The sequence below is a fragment of the Delphinapterus leucas genome, chromosome 4, assembly GCF_059928025.1.
Source record: "Delphinapterus leucas isolate spDelLeu-1000000601 "Yukka" chromosome 4, BTC_Dleu_Yukka2, whole genome shotgun sequence".
Lineage (NCBI taxonomy): Eukaryota > Metazoa > Chordata > Mammalia > Artiodactyla > Monodontidae > Delphinapterus > Delphinapterus leucas.
This window is the reverse complement of record NC_143132.1, coordinates 808,617-825,161: the sequence shown is the minus strand read 5'-3', so window position 1 is coordinate 825,161 and position 16,545 is coordinate 808,617.

The window sequence follows — 16,545 nt, the reverse complement described above, 5'->3', positions numbered from 1 at the left end:
GGCCTCGCTCAGGGCCTGGGAGGTGGCGGGGCCGAGGTGGACACGGGCCTCCCTCTGGGCCCCTCAGTCAGCTTTGGGGTGGCGGGTGGCCGGTAGGCAGGGTGAGGAAGTGCCTCAGAGAGCCAGAGTGGCCGTGGGCAGAGCCAGGCGTGAGGAAGACGTGGGAAGTGCAGCGTTAGCGTGGGGCCCGGGAGGTGCGGCCCGGTGCCCACGCGTCCGCAGGAGAAGAGCAGGGGGAGGGGCGGCCGGGGCGGAGCAGCTGCAGCGGGGGCGGGGGTGGCGCACAGGAGTGCAGGGGGCCAGGGGAGCCCTGGAGGCTGTGGGGCTAACAGAGCGTGCGGCTCAGCCAGGTGCACTGGCTCTGGAGGCACCCGAAGGAAGAATGAGCAGGATTCCCTTGAGAACCGAAGTGTGCTGTGGAAGAAAGAGGGTCCAGGCCACGCGAACGAAGGCTCTCGCTCTGAGCCCCGGAAAGGCGGTTTGCCCTCTGTGAACGGGGAGGCTGTGGACGAGGGCTGGGGAGACAGGCGCTCGGTTCTGGACGTGTCAGTGGAGATATGCCAGCCCCACGGTCCGGGCGGGAGAGGCCGGGAAACAGCAGGCCAGGTGCCACTGGAGGAGCCCCGAGGGCGCCACGCAGGATGCCCCCAGAGTCAGGAAGAGGGGCCTCACTCGTGCCACCCGGCGTGGGGCCCGGCGTAGGGCCCAGAGGAGATGATCGTGTGCCAGGCACATCGCCAGCCCCGGCTGATGCCCGGCCCCGGAGGAGCGGGGCCCCTACGGAGCTGCCCACCCTTCCGTGTCCACAGATCCAACTGCTGTGAGCTGCGTGTACAAGTCTCTGTTGGAGGTGAATACCTAGGAGGGAAGTGACTGGGGCACATGACGGGTGTATCTTTAACTTTTAAGAATCTGCTAACCTGGTTTCTACAGTGGCTATGCCATTTTATGTTCTCTCCACATTGCAGCGGAGTTCCAGCCGCTCCACGTCCGCAGCGGCATGTGGTGTGATCAGTCTTTTTAATATTAGCCGTTCAAGTGGGTATGCAGTGGCGACTCACTGTGGTTTCAATTACCATTTCCCTTATAACATGATGTTGAGCATCTTTTCATGTGCTCATTTGCCCTCTGTCCTTCTCTGCTGAGGTATTTATTCAAACCTTTTGCCCGTCTCTTAATTTGGTTCTCTTATTATTGAGTTTTATTTATTCATTTTTTGAGAGTCCATGGGCATTTGTTTTAACATATCTTTATTGGAGTATAATTGCTTCACAATGCTGTGTTAGTTTCTGTTGTACAACAAAGTGAATCAGCCATACATATACATATATCCCCATATCCCCTCCCTCTTGAGCCTCCCTTCCACCTTCCCTATCCCACCCTCCCTATCCCACCCCTCTAGGTGGTCACAAAGCACCGAGCTGATCTCCCTGTGCTATGCGGCTGCTTCCCACTAGCTAGCTATTTTACATTTGGTAGTGTATATGTGTCAATGCCACTCTCTCACTTCGTCCCAGCTTACCCTTCCCCCTCCCCATGTCCTCAAGTCCATTCTCTACGTCTACCTCTTTATTCCTGCCCTGCAACTAGGTTTATCAGTACCATTTCTTTTTAAGATTCCATATATATGTGTTAGCATACGGTATTTGTTTTTCTCTTTCTGACTTACTTCACTCTGCATGACAGACTCTAGGTCCACCCACCTCACTACAAATAACTCAATTTCTTTTCTTTTTATGGCTGAGTAATATTCCATTGTATATATGTGCCACATCTTCTTTATCCATTCATCTGTCTATGGACACTTTGGTTGCTTCCATGTCCTGGCTATTGTAAATAGTGCTGCAGTGGTACATTGTGGTACATGACTCTTTTTGAATTATGGTTTTCTCAGGGTATATGCCCAGTAGTGGGATTGCTAGGTCATATGGTAGCTCTATTTTTAGTTTTTTAAGGAACCTCCATACTGTTCTCCATAGTGGCTGTATCAATTTACATTCCTACCAACAGTGCAAGAGGGTTCCCTTTTCACCACACCCTTTCCAGCATTTATTGTTTCTAAATTTTTTGATAATGGCCATTCTGACCAGTGCAACGTGAAACCTCATTACCCTCACCAAAGTGGGTATAGAGGGAACATATCTCAACATAATAAAAGCCATATATGACAAACCCACAGCTACCATCATACTCAAATGGAAGCATTTCCTCTAAGATCAGGAACAATTGAAGGATGCCCAATCTCACCACTTTCATTCAACATGGTATTGGAAGTCCTAGCCAGAGCAATCAGATGAGAAAAAGAAAGAAAAGCAATCCAAATTGGAAAGGAAGAAGTAAAACTATCACTGCTTGCAGATGACATGATACTATACATAGAAAATCCTGAAGATGCCACCAAAAAACTAGCAGAGCTCATCAATAAATTCAGTGATGTTGCAGAATACAAAATTAATATACAGAAATCTGTTGCATTTCTATATTCTAACAACAAACTATCAGAAAGAGAAATTAAGGAAACGATCCTATTTACAATTACATCAAAAAGAATAAAATACCTAGGAATAAATCTAACTAAGGAGATAACAACACGTGTACTTGGAAAACTAGAAGACACTAATAAAAGAATTTCAGAAGACAACACAAACAGATGGAAAGGTACACTGTGTTCATGGATTGGAAGAATTAACATTATTAAAATGTCCATTCTACCCAAGGATATTTACAGATTCAGTGCAATCCCTATGAAAACACCAATGACATTTTTCACAGAACTAGAACAAATAATCCTAAAATCTCTATGGAAACATGAAAGACCCCAAATAGCCAAAACAATCTTGAGAAAGAAGAACAAAGCTGGAGGTATCACACACCCTGATTTCAAACTATACGACAAAGCTACAGTAATCAAAACAGTATGGTACTGGCACAAAAAGAGACATAGATCAATGGAACAGAGTACAGAGCCCAGAAATAAACCCTATATGGGCAATCAATCTTTGACAAGGAGGCAAGAATATACAATGGAGAAAAGATAACCTCTTCAATAAATGGTCTTGGGAAAACTGGACAGCTATTCAGTACATGGAAAAGAATCAAATTGGAGCACTTTCTTACACCATATACAAAAATAAACTCAAAATGGATTAAAGATTTAAGTGTAAGACTTAAAAACATAAAAATTCTAAGAGAAAACATAGGTAGTATGCGCCTTGATATCGGTCTTATTAATTCTTTTTGGATATGTCTCCTCAGGCAAGAGAAATAAAAGCAAAAAGAGACGGATTGGGGCCACATCAAACTAAAAAGCTTGTGCACAACAAAGAAAACTGTCAACAAAAGGAAAAGACTGCCTACTGACGGGGAGAAGATATTAGCAAACAAAATATCCAATAAGGGGTTAATATCCAAAATATACAAAGAACTTATACAACTCAATAGCAAAGAAACTAACAACCCAATTGAAAAACGGGCAGGGGATCTGAATAGACACTTTCCCAAAGAAGGCATGTAGATGGTCAGGAGACACGTGAAAAGATGCCCAACATCACTAATCATCAGGGAATTGCAAATAGTGAGATGTCACCTCACACCTGTCAGAATGGCTATTATCAAAAATACAACTATCAAGTGTGGGTGAGAATGTGAAGAAAAGGGAACCCTCCTACACTGTTGGTAGGGATGTAAGTTGGTACAGCCACTATGGAAAACAGTATGGAGATTCCTTTAAAAATTAAATATCCATATGATCCAGGAATTCAACTCCTGGGTATTTATCTAAAGAAAAAGAACACTAATTAGAAAAGATATATGCACCCCCATGTTTATTGCAGCATTATTTACAATAGTCAAGTTATGGAAGAAACCCAAGTGGTCATCAATAGATGAATGGATAAATGAGATGTGGTGTGTGGGTGAGGGGGTGTGTGTGTATGTGTATATATATAATGGAATATTACTCAGCCATAAAAAAGAATGAAATCTTCCCATTTGCCAAAAGGATATTTTGCTAAGTGAAATAAGTCAGACAAAGACAAATACTGTATAATTTTGCTTATATGTGGAATCTAAAAAACAAAACAAATGAACAAACATAACAAAACAGAAACAGAGTTACAGAGAACAAACAGATGGTTGTCAGAGGGGAGGGAGGTGGGCAGAGGAGAGAGATCGTGAGGGAGGTTAAGAGGTACAGACTTCCAGCTGCAAAACAAAGGAGTCACAGGTATGAGATGCGCAGTGTGGGGAACAGAGTCAATTCCTACGGAATACCTTTGTGTGGTGACAGATCAGAATTAGACTCAGTGTGGTGATCGTTTTGAAATGTATAGAAATCTTGAATCACTATGCTGTGTAACAGGAACTAACATAGTGTTTTAGGTCAACTATACCTCAGAAACAAACTCATAGAAAAAGAGATGAAGTTCGTGGTTACCAAAGGTGGGGGTGGGAGGAGGAGGGATTGAATGAAGGTGGTCGAAAGGTACAGACTTCCAGTTATAAGATAAATAAGTGCTAGGGTTGTAATGTACAACATGATAAGCATAGTTAACACTGCTGTGTGCTGCTATGAGAGCTGTTAAGAGTTCTCATCACAAGGAACATTTCTTCTCTTTCTTTAATGTCGTGTCTATATGACGTGATGCTGTTCACTAAACTTACCGTGGTGATCATTTCGTGGCGCGTGGACGTCAGATCACTGTGCTGCACCCCCTGAACCTGACTGTGCTGTGTGTCAGTTGTGTGAACCTGGTTCTTGTTTCTTTGGAGAATCTGCGCTCTCCATCTGGAATGTCCATACTTCACCCTAAAATATCCAGGCCCAAGCGCCCCACATGCCACTCCTCCATTCTACATGCCACTGGCACCTCTACGTGCACTGTTCGGGGCAGGGCGTTCACCTTTCTGTAGCTCTGGAAGATGTATTTTCACTATTTCATTAGATAATTCCTCTGTCTGTGTGTTTCTCTCATTCTGTAACTTCTATCTTCTGGAATTGATTGTCACCTCCACTCGGCACCCCTCTTAGTGCCTTTTTCTTCTCCTTCTACCTCTTCCCCAGTGTTCTGTCTCCGGGGCCTGCATCCGATCCCCCGGTGCTCTGGTCAGTTCTTCAGCCTACACCGCCCTATTCTGGGTCCCGTCTGTCCGCTCTTCAGCTATCACACTCGGGATGGCTAATATGCAGCCACTTCTCATGGTTTCTTGCCCTTATTTCACGTCGTTAAGGAAACCCCTTAAGTTTTAGGTGTATTTCTTTTTCTCACACTTATAGGACCTCAAGATCCCAGAAGGGTCCAGTCCAGCCCATCATAGATCAGGAAATAAGCCCGGGAGCAAGCAGGCCCCTCCCAGCATGACTCAGCCTCAGCCGCCCTGACCTCTTCCAGCATCATGGTCAGTGTGGGGGGCAAACTCCTCCACTGGGTGTCCCCCGAAGATGGGCGGGCAGAAGAGGAAAGGGGCATTAGTGTCGCAGAGCTGGGCCCCGGGCCAGCCCTTCCAGAAGAACCCCAGTGGGTGACTTGGCCCTAGCCCGGGGCTCCGTTCCCCGCATCATGAGGGGATTCACTTTGTTCTGTTGCCGCTGAGGAAGGAGCGGGCAGGAAGAATATTTGCAGGAAAGCTGGAGGCTCTGAAGGGCTGTGACCCCAGGAGCAGCAACTCCGGGGGGCACTGCCAACGGCATGGGGGCCTTGGCGGCCCCCGCCCATGCGTCCCCCCACCCCGCCCCCATCCTGGCGGACACCCAGCAAATGCTTGTCAGGAGGCGCAGGTGTGTCTGCAGGGCCAGAGCTTCAGGACACAGCGTGTCAACCTGTGTGATGTTGTGTGTCCCCCATGGCCACAGCCCATCCCTCTCACAGGGCGAGATCCATTCCTGGCCAGAGCAGAGCCAGACTTTCTGTTGCATCAGAAGAGTTGAGAAAGCAGAAGAAGACCAGCTAGGAGATCACGGGCTGCTGCGTCGACTGTGTAAGGGATGAATGAATCTTCCCGTGAATATGCTTGTAATTACAGGCCTGCCCCTATCTTCACGTCGCGTTAGTTTCTGGGGCTTTCTAGAACTTTGTGGAGTAAATCTAGCTGTGTTTTGAACTACATGAGAACAAATCATGAGGCACTCCCCAAAAATGTGTTGCTCGTGACACAGCGCCTGCTCGGTTTCCTGTGAAAGTAAATGAATTTGGACACAGGAGGCGCTGTGGAAAGTTAAAGGAAAGCAAGCGTCTTTGTAAGTGGTGTAAGGACCAGGTCTGTTTGTGGCTGAGTAATATTCCATCGTGTACATGTGCCACATCTTCTTTACCCATTCATCCGATGATGGGCACTTAGGTTGCTTCCATCTCCTGGCTATTGCAAGTAGAGCTGCAATGAACATTTTGGTACATGTCTCTTTTTGAATTATGGTTTTCTCAGGGTATATGCCCAGTAGACGAAATTGAGTTATTTCTAGTGAGGTGGATGGACCTAGAGTCTGTCATATAGAGTGAAGTAAGTCAGAAAGAGAAAGACAAATACCGTATGCTGACACATATATATGGAATTTAAGAAAAAAAAATGTCATGAAGAACCTAGGGGTAAGAAGGGAATAAAGACACAGACCTACTAGAGAATGGACTTGAGGACATGGGGAAGGGGAAGGGTGAGCTCTGACAAAGTGAGAAAGTGGCATGGACATATATACACTACCAAACGTAAGGTAGATAGCTACTGGGAAGCAACCACATAGCACAGGGAGATCAGCTCGGTGCTTTGTGACTGCCTGGAGGGGTGGGATAGGGAGGGTGGGAGGGAGGGAGACACAAGAGGGAAGAGATATGGGGATATATGTATATGTATAACTGATTCACTTTGTTATAAAGCAGAAACTAACACACCATTGTAAAGCAATTATACTCCAATAAAGATGTAAAAAAAAAAAAAACAGAACCAGGTCTGTGACCAACGGGGTCCTGCTCCAGTCTGCCTTTTAATAGTTACTTATCAAAGAAAATAATTCCATATCAAACTGAAAAACGTGTTAATGCACTTATCACTCCAATTACACTTTGCTGTAGAGCAGCCCTGTTCCTTGTGAATTTCCAGAATTGCCCGGATTTATGCTGAATGCGACCAGTGCCTTGCCCGCCCCCAGGCTGAGGAACCTCGCGCCCCTCACGGGACAAGTTAGCGGAGCAGGAGACTCTCCGAGGGGGTGGGCAGGTTCCCCAGGGGAGAGGGCGGCGCCTGGCGCTAGGTGAGGCCCCGGGAGGGACATGTCCACGCAGCTGGATGGAATGGCCTCACGTACTCACAGCTGGACAAATGACCACATGTCCTCACAGCCAGACAAATGACCACACGTCCTCACAGCTGGACAAATGACCTCACATCCTCACAGCTGGATGGAATGGCCTCACGTCCTCACAGCCGGACAAATGACCACACATCCGCACAGCTGGACAAATGACCACACATCCGCACAGCTGGATAAATGACCACACGTCCCCACAGCTGGACAAATGAACACACGTCCTCACAGCTGGACAAATGAACACACGTCCTCACAGCTGGACGAATGACCTCACGTCCTCACAGCTGGACAAATGACCTCATGTCCTCGCAGCTGGACAAATGACCTCACGTCCTCACAGCTGGACAAATGACCACACATCCGTGCAGCTGGACAGAATGGCCTCACGTCCTCGCAGCTGGACAGAATGGCCTCACGTCCTCACAGCCGGACAAATGACCACACATCCACGCAGATGGACAAATGACCACACGTCCTCACAGCTGGACAAATGACCTCACATCCTCGCAGCTGGACAGAATGGCCTCACGTCCTCACAGCTGGACAAATGACCTCATGTCCTTATGGCTGGATAGAATGGGCTGGCAGCACTGCTGGGTGCACCGTGGGGCTGAGCCAGTGGAGGAAGGGAGAGTGTCCGATGTTCTGGTCTTGCTGGTGACCCGCCCACAGTGCTCCAGGGACAGCGACCTGGGCAGACAATGCACAACAGCCTTGGAGGGAACTGCTACTCCCAAGGGATTTGTGGGGCCACCCTGGAGGAGGGAGGTCACGCCCTGGCCACCCCCTTGTGCAGCAGCAGCAGGGAGGGGTCCTCCATCAGTTTCTCTTCCAGAGCACAACCTGAGAAGGGGCCACGGGCCGCCAGCCAAGCGCTGGAAAGGCCTGGGCTGGTCAGAGGGACAGGACCTCTCGGGTCAGCATGGTGCCTGCTGTGTTCCATTCCTCACTCATTTGTTTAAAATTTTCCCTCACCCTTTTCCCGTGGGCACCCCACCACCTCCCCCCGGCCACCTAAGGGTCCTAGGTGCTGCACCGTGTTTCAGCTGAGCCCAGCTGGCACCCTCACCAGCCAAACTTGGCCAAGAGCCAGAAACAAAAAGAGCGACATAGAATCCAAAGAAGAGAGTCAGTGAAAGTGACCTTATTTCACCCCATGGAGTTTACTCTGGGAGCCAAGTTAAGATGTGTCTGGGCTTCAAGAGTCTAGTCAGCCCAGAAAGCAAGTTCTCGGCCATCTGGGCAGAGCCTCCAGGACTATAAGTGTGCAGCTCCAATTATACAAACCGTGATGCTCAGATGACTAGTGTCCGTTTATTGATAAATATGCCTCCAAGAGTCCTGTGTGCATGGGAGATTTAAAGGAGGTCATTTAAAGAAAAGGCACCGTATTTTCTTATGGATAATTGTGATTTGCAAGAAAAAGAAATCTTCCAAATTGCACACTTGAGATGACCATAGGAGTTTAAATGTTCATGGCTTTGGAATCACTGGTGAAATTTAAATCAAACAGTAAAATCACTCATCTTTCCAGGGCATTTAAAAGTGAAGGTGGGGCTTCCCTGGTGACGCAGTGGTTGAGAGTCCGCCTGCCGATGCAGGGGACACAGGTTCGTGCCCCGGTCCGGGAAGATCCCACATGCCGCGGAGTGGCTGGGCCCGTGAGCCATGGCCGCTGAGCCTGCGCGTCCAGAGCCTGTGCTCCACAACGGAAGAGGCCACAACAGTGAGAGGCCCGCGTACAGCAAAAAAAAAAAAGAAAAAAAAAAAGTGAAGGTGAAGCCAAGTGGGAGGCTGGTGTCTGGAGGTCAGCTCAGTGGGGGAAACCAACAGCTCCTACTTGCTTACTTCCCATGAGTCCCCGGGTTCCCCTCTGCAGGGGATAGGGTGACATGCCTGCCTTGTGGTTGGGGGCACTGACCTCGGTAGGCCCTGCCTCTGGGACTGCCCCCCAGCCCTCCCCCCGGGACCAGGAGCCGCCCAGATCACATCTGCACCTGCAGAAGCTTCCTGCTCAGAGCCTTGCAGCCTTGAAGTCTTGCAGCCTTCCTTGCAAAGGACAAAAGCAAGCCTGTGAGCAAAATGCATTCTGGGTTTGGTTTCTAGAACTTTCCAAACCAATGCTGAGCCTATTAACAAGAAGCATGTCCCTCCAGCTTGGAGCCTGTGATTAGAAAATGCTGTTGGACTATTTTGGCCTAGGAATTCAGGATTTAACTTCAGTCACAGACGATAAGGTGTGTCTAGAGTTATTTTCCCCATGGCATTAAAAATATACACTTTCTATTATCAAATTTAAAATGCACAGAAAATTTGAAAAAATATGCAGTGAAAACCCATGTACCATCCTGCCAGCCTCTGTCTCTGTCTCTGAATCTCTCTCTCTCCCAGTATCTGAGAGGATTTGCTCCCCAACTGTGTCAGCCTGAATCTCCTTTTCTCCTAATAACAAGGGCGACCTCATACAAAACCACAGGACGGTCATCATGGCCCAGAAGCGTGTAGCCCACAGCGCCCCTAGTCCATGTTCCCCTTCCCGGGTCACCCCCAGGGTGTCACATGTAGCTGTGTTTCTGGGTCCACCCACCACATGGTCTCATGTTCCCTGGTCTCCTTCAGTCTGGAGCAGCTCTCCCGACAGTTCCTCGAGAACAGTGACTCTCTAGATTTTTATATCTAGTTTAATACTCTAAAATCCACCCTTTGTGTTGTTCAGTTCTGTGAGTTTGGACAAATTCACCGTCATGCAAGATTCAAACCAGATCATCACACTCACAAACTCCCTCCCGCTGCCCCTTCAGTCCAGCCCGTCCCCTGCTCTCAGTGCATGGAAACCGCGAATCTGTGATCCGTCTTTATGGTCCTGTCTCTGCCAGAAAGTCACCTATAGGCAGACCTAGGAGATACTGTGGGTTTGGTTCCATACCATAGCAATAAAGCAAAAATCACAGTAAAGTGAGACAGGAACTTTTCGGTTTCCCGGTGCACGTAAAGTCATGTTTATACCATACTGTAGTCTATGAATTGTGCAGGGGCTTTACTGAAACCCAGCAGGACTCTGCGGGGCCTTCCCGGGGACCCCCCACTGCCCCCGCGTTTCCCCACCTCTTGTTTGTAGCAAAGTCTTAGCCTCCTGACTTCCAAAGAGCGCATTTAATCAGAGAAGAGAGCAAATGCAGAAACAAAGGAAAACAGTCAAGCAAGACATAAAAATACTAGTTTAGCCATAAAACTAAGTCAAGGGCCTTTAGTTCCTCCTCACGGACTGTAGATGATACTCTGAGCCATGTCCTTTGAGCTCTTTTGCAGATACGGAAACTCCCACCAGGTGGAGAAGTTCACTGCATGCTGCCCTCAAGCACGGAGACCCCAGACCGGTTGGAGCCAGAAGGTTGATGATGTTGACTCCCAATTACATCACCACCAGCCAATCATAAGAACGCCCAGGAGCTGACCACGCCCTGCGACCCTCTCCTCACACTGCCTTTAAAAACTTTTCCCCGAAAGCCATCAGGGAGTTTGGGTCTTTAGAGCATGAGTTTCCGTCCTTGCTCAGCCCCACGCTGGGCACCTTGCAGTAAACACCACCCTTTCCTTCACCTCAACCCGGGTCAGTACATGGGTTTGCTGCAGGTTGGGCCAGGAGACCTGAGTTTGGTTCAGTGACATGATGTCTAAAAAACAACCTACCTACCTTAACTAACAAATACTTTATTGCTAAAAATGCTAACCGTCATCTGACAGCACGGGGCTGCCGTAAACCTTCAATCTGTAAAATACGCAGTATCTGGGAAGCTCAGTGAAGCCAAGGGCAGTTAGGGGAGGTGTGGAACCAGACAACACGTGGCCGCAGAAGGGCTCCTTGGCGTGAAACCACCAAGACCCAGCTGAGCCGCTGCGCCTGTTCACAGTTTGTTCTTTCCATTCTGGGCCTGTGTGGACCCGTCTGTTCAAACATACACTGGACACTGGGTTGTTTCTAGCCTTTGGTGGTACAAGTAAAGGTGTTACGAACACCCATGTGTGTGTTTTGTGTGTAGGTAAGTTTTCACTTCTTTAGGGTAAATGCCCAGGGCATAACTTTCAGGTTTATGGTAGGTATAGTTTCAATTTTTAAAGAAATTACAGGCAGATTTCCAGAGTGGCTGTGCCTGTTCCCACGACACTGCAGGGGGGCGCCCAGCAGCTACAGCCTTTGTGTGTAGTCATTCTAGAGGATTCCTAGCGTAGCTTAAACTTTAATTTGCAAATCCGTCATGACTGCTGGTGAGCAGCTCTTCATGTGCGTATTTGCCGTGCATACATCTTCTTTGGGGATTGTTAGAATTAATTTGCCCATTTTTCATTGAGTGGTTTTCTTATTGTTGAGTGTGAAGAGTTCTTTATACATTCTGGGTACAAGTCCTTTGTCAGATAGGTGATTTGCAAATCTTTTTCAAACATTGTATTTTTGAATTCTAAAATTTCCATTAGGTTCTTTTTATAATTTATTTTTCTCTGCTGAGAACTTCTGTCTTTCCATTCATTTCAAGTGTTCACTTTTACCTGATGGAAAGGAGAAGAAAAATGGAGTCGATTCAGAGAGTCTCTCAGATGGAGCCGGGCGGCCACCAAGGACAAGTTTTAGGCTCCTCCCAGCCTGGACGGACTCTGACCCTGTGACCTGATGAAGTTCCATCTTACCTGCTGTGTGTGGTCGATCCAACATCGGCCCAGTTTTCAAAGCCTTTGCTCTGCTGTTTGAGTTTCCCCAGCAAAGGTGCAGCTCCAGGGTTGGTCTTGGGCTGGGGTAGTGGTCCATGTAGAATTCTGTTCTTTTTGGTGGTTCGTGTGGAATTCTGTAACTTTGACTCCAGGACAAGTATCTTGTGGAATATCCCATATCCCAGATCTTATCAACCAAAACAATAATGCAAGTGGCTGCACATAAGAAAAGAGTTTACTTGGGGACTGCAAGTAAAAACTGCAATTCAGGAGACCCAGATTCGGGTAACCCTGAAAGAGTGTTCAAGGAAGAGAAAGAGTCAGGGGCTTCTGAAGACAAAAAGCCAAGAGGCCTTTTTGTTAAAAGTTGCCTGGTGAGAACTGATTGGTCCAGATGGGAGCTGGAAAACACTCGTTCTTAAGGGACCACGAGTTGTTTTAGGGCAGGGGTCTGGTAAGTAGACTGACCTCATCAGGTCACAGGGTCAGAGTCCGTCCAGGCTGGGACAAGCGAAAGTCCCATCTTCAGTGGCCTCCTGGCTCCATTTGAGAGACCCTCTGAGCATCACTGACTCCATTTTTCTTTTCCTTTCACTTTCTGATTTTCTCCATACTGTTAAAATGCAGACATTGAAGCCAAAAAGATGATAAAAGAATTCATATTCAAAAATGTTGTATTTGTGTGTTTTGGTCACTAATGCAGTGGAAAGAGTGGCTTCGCTCCCTGGGGATGGTGGCAAGCTGGGTGGGGAGCTGCTTCCGGTGTGGATGGTGGCGTCTCCATCACTGCTTGCTGGGCAAAGGGAGAAGGACGCAGCCGGTCGCATGTGAGCACTGGGCAGCCGGGCTGGTGAGTCCAGCTCAGCGACTCTCCCCCAGCCCCACGTCCGGCGAACTCGCGTGATTAGCTTGACACCCTCCCAGGGGGCATTTACATCCCAGAAACTGGGAAATGCTCCCCATCGGGGCTTGTCCCCCAGAGAGTCGGTTTCCAAGCAGTGACCAGTGTACCACCAGTGTGAATGTCCCCCAGGCCATGCAGACCCTCGCCATGGGGGTCCAGTCACGCCAGGAGAGGTGGCCAGACTACAGTGCCGTGGCCACCAGAGGGCCCCAGCACTGCTCCTGGGAGAGTCACTGTCCCGGCTGCACTGGCATTCAGTTTATTTTTCATTACAAAAGCTTTTAAGTGATCTTTTTATGGTAAAATACGTGTAGTATAGCATAAAATTGACCATCGTAACCAACTTTAAGAGCACAGCTCAGTGACATGAAGCGCATTCACACTGCTGTACAGACATCACCACCACCACCTCCAGACCCCTTTCACCTCCGGAACTGAAACCCCGCCCCCATGAAACACTCACTCCCATCCCCCCAGCCCCCGGCCCCCACCAGCCTGCTTTCTGTCCCTATGAATCTGACCCCTCCAGGGACCTCGTATAAATGGAATCACACAGTGTGTGTCCTTGGTGACTGGCGTATGTCACTGAGCATAATGTCCTCAAGATTCATCCATGTGGTATCACCTGTCAGAATGCCCTTCCTTGTTGAGGCTAAATAATATTCCACTGTGTGTGGATGGACCATGTTTTGTTTATCCATCACCCATCAATGAACACCTGTCAATTAATGTTATACTATCTTTTCTTTTTTTCTTATTTTATTTATTTTTTATACAGCAGGTTCTTATTAGTCATCTATTTTATACATATTTGTGTATACATGTCAATCCCAATCTCCCAGTTCATCCCACCACCACCACCACTCCCCACTTTCCCCCCTTGGTGTCCATAGGTTTGTTCTCTACATCTGTGTCTCAATTTCTGCCCTGCAAACCGGTTCATCTGTACCATTTTTCTAGGTTCCTCATATATGCGTTAATATACGATATTTGTTTTTCTCTTTCTGACTTACTTCACTCTGTATGAGAGTCTCTAGATCCATCCACATCTCTACAAATGACCCAATTTCGTTGCTTTTTATAGCTGAGTAATATTCCATATATATATATGTACCACATCTTCTTTATCCATTCTTCTGTTGATGGGCATTTAGGTTGCTTCCATGACCTGGCTATTGTAAATAGTGCTGCAATGAACATTGGGGTGCATGTGTCTTTTGGAATTATGGTTTTCTCAGGGTATATGCCCAGTAGTGGGATTGCTGGGTCATATGGTAATTCTATTTTTAGTTTTTTAAGGAACCTCCATACTGTTCTCCATATTGGCTGTATCAGTTTGTATGCCCACCAACAGTGCAAGAGGCTTCCCCTTTCTCCACCACCTTTCCAGCATTTGTTGTTTGTAGATATTCTGATGATGCCCATTCTAAGTGATGTGAGGTGATACCTCATTGTAGTTTTGATTTGCATTTCTCTAATAATTAGTGATGTTGACCAGATTTTAATGTGCTTCTTGGCCATCTGTATATCTTCTTTGGAGAAATGTCTATTTAGGGCTTCTGCCCATTTTTTTATTGGATTGTTTGTTTTTTAATATTGAGCTGCATGAGCTGTTTATATATTTTGGAGATTAATTCTTTGTCTGTTGATTTGTTTGCAAATATTTTCTCCCATTCTGATGGTTGTCTTTTTGTCTTGTTTGTACTTTCCTTTGCTTTGCAAAAGCTCGTAAGTTTCATTAGGTCCCATTTGTTTATTTTTGGTTTCATTTCCATTACTCTAGGAGGTGGATCAAAAAAGATCTTGCTGTGATTTATGTCAAAGTGTGTTCTTTGTATGTTTTCCTCTAAGAGTTTTACAGTGTCCGGTCTTACATTTAGGTCTCAAATCCATTTTGAATTTATTTTCGTGTATGGTGTTAGGGAGTCTTCTAATTTCATTCTTTTACATGTAGCTGTCTAGTTTTCCCAGCACCACTTATTGAAGAGACTGTCTTTTCTCCATTGTATTTCCTTGCCTCCTTTGTCATAGATTAGTTGACCATAGGTGCGTGGGTTTATCTCTGGGCTTTCTATCCTCTTCCATTAATCTATATTTCTGTTTTTGTGCCAGTACCATACTGTCTTGATTACTGTAGCTTTGTAGTATAGTCTGAAGTCAGGGGATCTGATTCCTCCAGTTCCGCTTTTTTCCCTCAAGACTGCTTTAGCTATTTGGGGTGTTTTGTGTCTCCATACAAATTTTAAGATATTTTGTTCTAGTTCTGTAAAAAATGCCATTGGTAATTTGATAGGGATTGCATTCAATCTGTAGATTGCTTTTGGTAGTATAGTCATTTTCACAATATTGACTCTTCCTATCTAAGAACATGGTATATCTCTCCATCTGTTTGTGTCATCCTTGATTTCTTTATCAGTGTCTTATAGTTTTCTGAGTACAGGTCTTTTAGGTCCTTAGGTAGGTTTATTCCTAGGTATTTTTTTGTTGTTGTTGCAGTGGTGAATGGGATTGTTTCCTTAACTCCTCTTTCTAATCTTTCATTGTTAGTGTATAGAAGTGCAAGGGATTTCTGTGCATTAATTTTGTATCCTGCAACTCTACGAAATTCATTGATTAGCTCTAGTAGTTTTCTGGTGGCATCTCTAGGATTCTTTAGGTATACTACCATGTCATCTGCGAACAGTGACAGCTTTACTTCTTCTTTTCCGATTTGTATTCATTTTACTTCTTTTTCTTCTCTGATTGCTGTGGCTAGGACTTCCAAAATATGTTGAATAAGAGTGGCAAGAGTGGATATCCTTGTCTTATTCCTGATCTTAGGGGAAATGTTTTCAGTTTTTCACCATTGAGAATGATGTTTGCTGTGGGTTTGTTGTATATGGCCTTTATTATGTTGAGGTAGGTTCCCTCTATGCCCACTTTCTGGAGAGTTTTTATCATAAATGGGTGTTGAATTTTGTCAAAAGCTTTTTCTGCATCTATTGAGACGATCATATGGTTTTTCTCCTTCAATTTGTTAACATGGTGTATTGCATTGATTGATTTGCGTATGTTGAAGAATCCTTGCATCCCTGGGATAAATCCCACTTGATCATGGTGTATGATCCTTTTAATGTGTTGTTGGATTCTGTTTGCTAGTAATTTGTTGAGGATTTTTGTATCTATATTCATCAGTGATATTGGTCTGTAATTTTCTTTTTTTGTAGTATCTTTGTCTGGCTTTGGTATCAGGGTGATCATGGCCTCATAGAATGAGTTTGAATATAGATTTTTGCATCTATATTCATCAGTGATATTGGTCTGTAATTTTCTTTTTTTGTAGTATCTTTACCTGGCTTTGGTATCAGGGTGATGGTGGCCTCATAGAGTGAGTTTGGGAGTGTTTCTTCCTCTGTAATTTTTTGGAAGAGTTTGAGAAGGATGGGTGTTAGCTCTTCTCTAAATGTTTGATAGAATTCACCTGTGAAGCCATCTGGTCCTGGACTTTTGTTTGTTGGAAGATTTTTAATCAGAGTTTCAATTTCATTACTTGTGATTGGTCTGCTCATATTTTCTATTTCTTCCTGGTTCAGTCTTGGAAGGTTATACCTTTCTAAGAATTTGTCCATTTCTTCCAGGTTGTCCATTTTATTGGCATAGA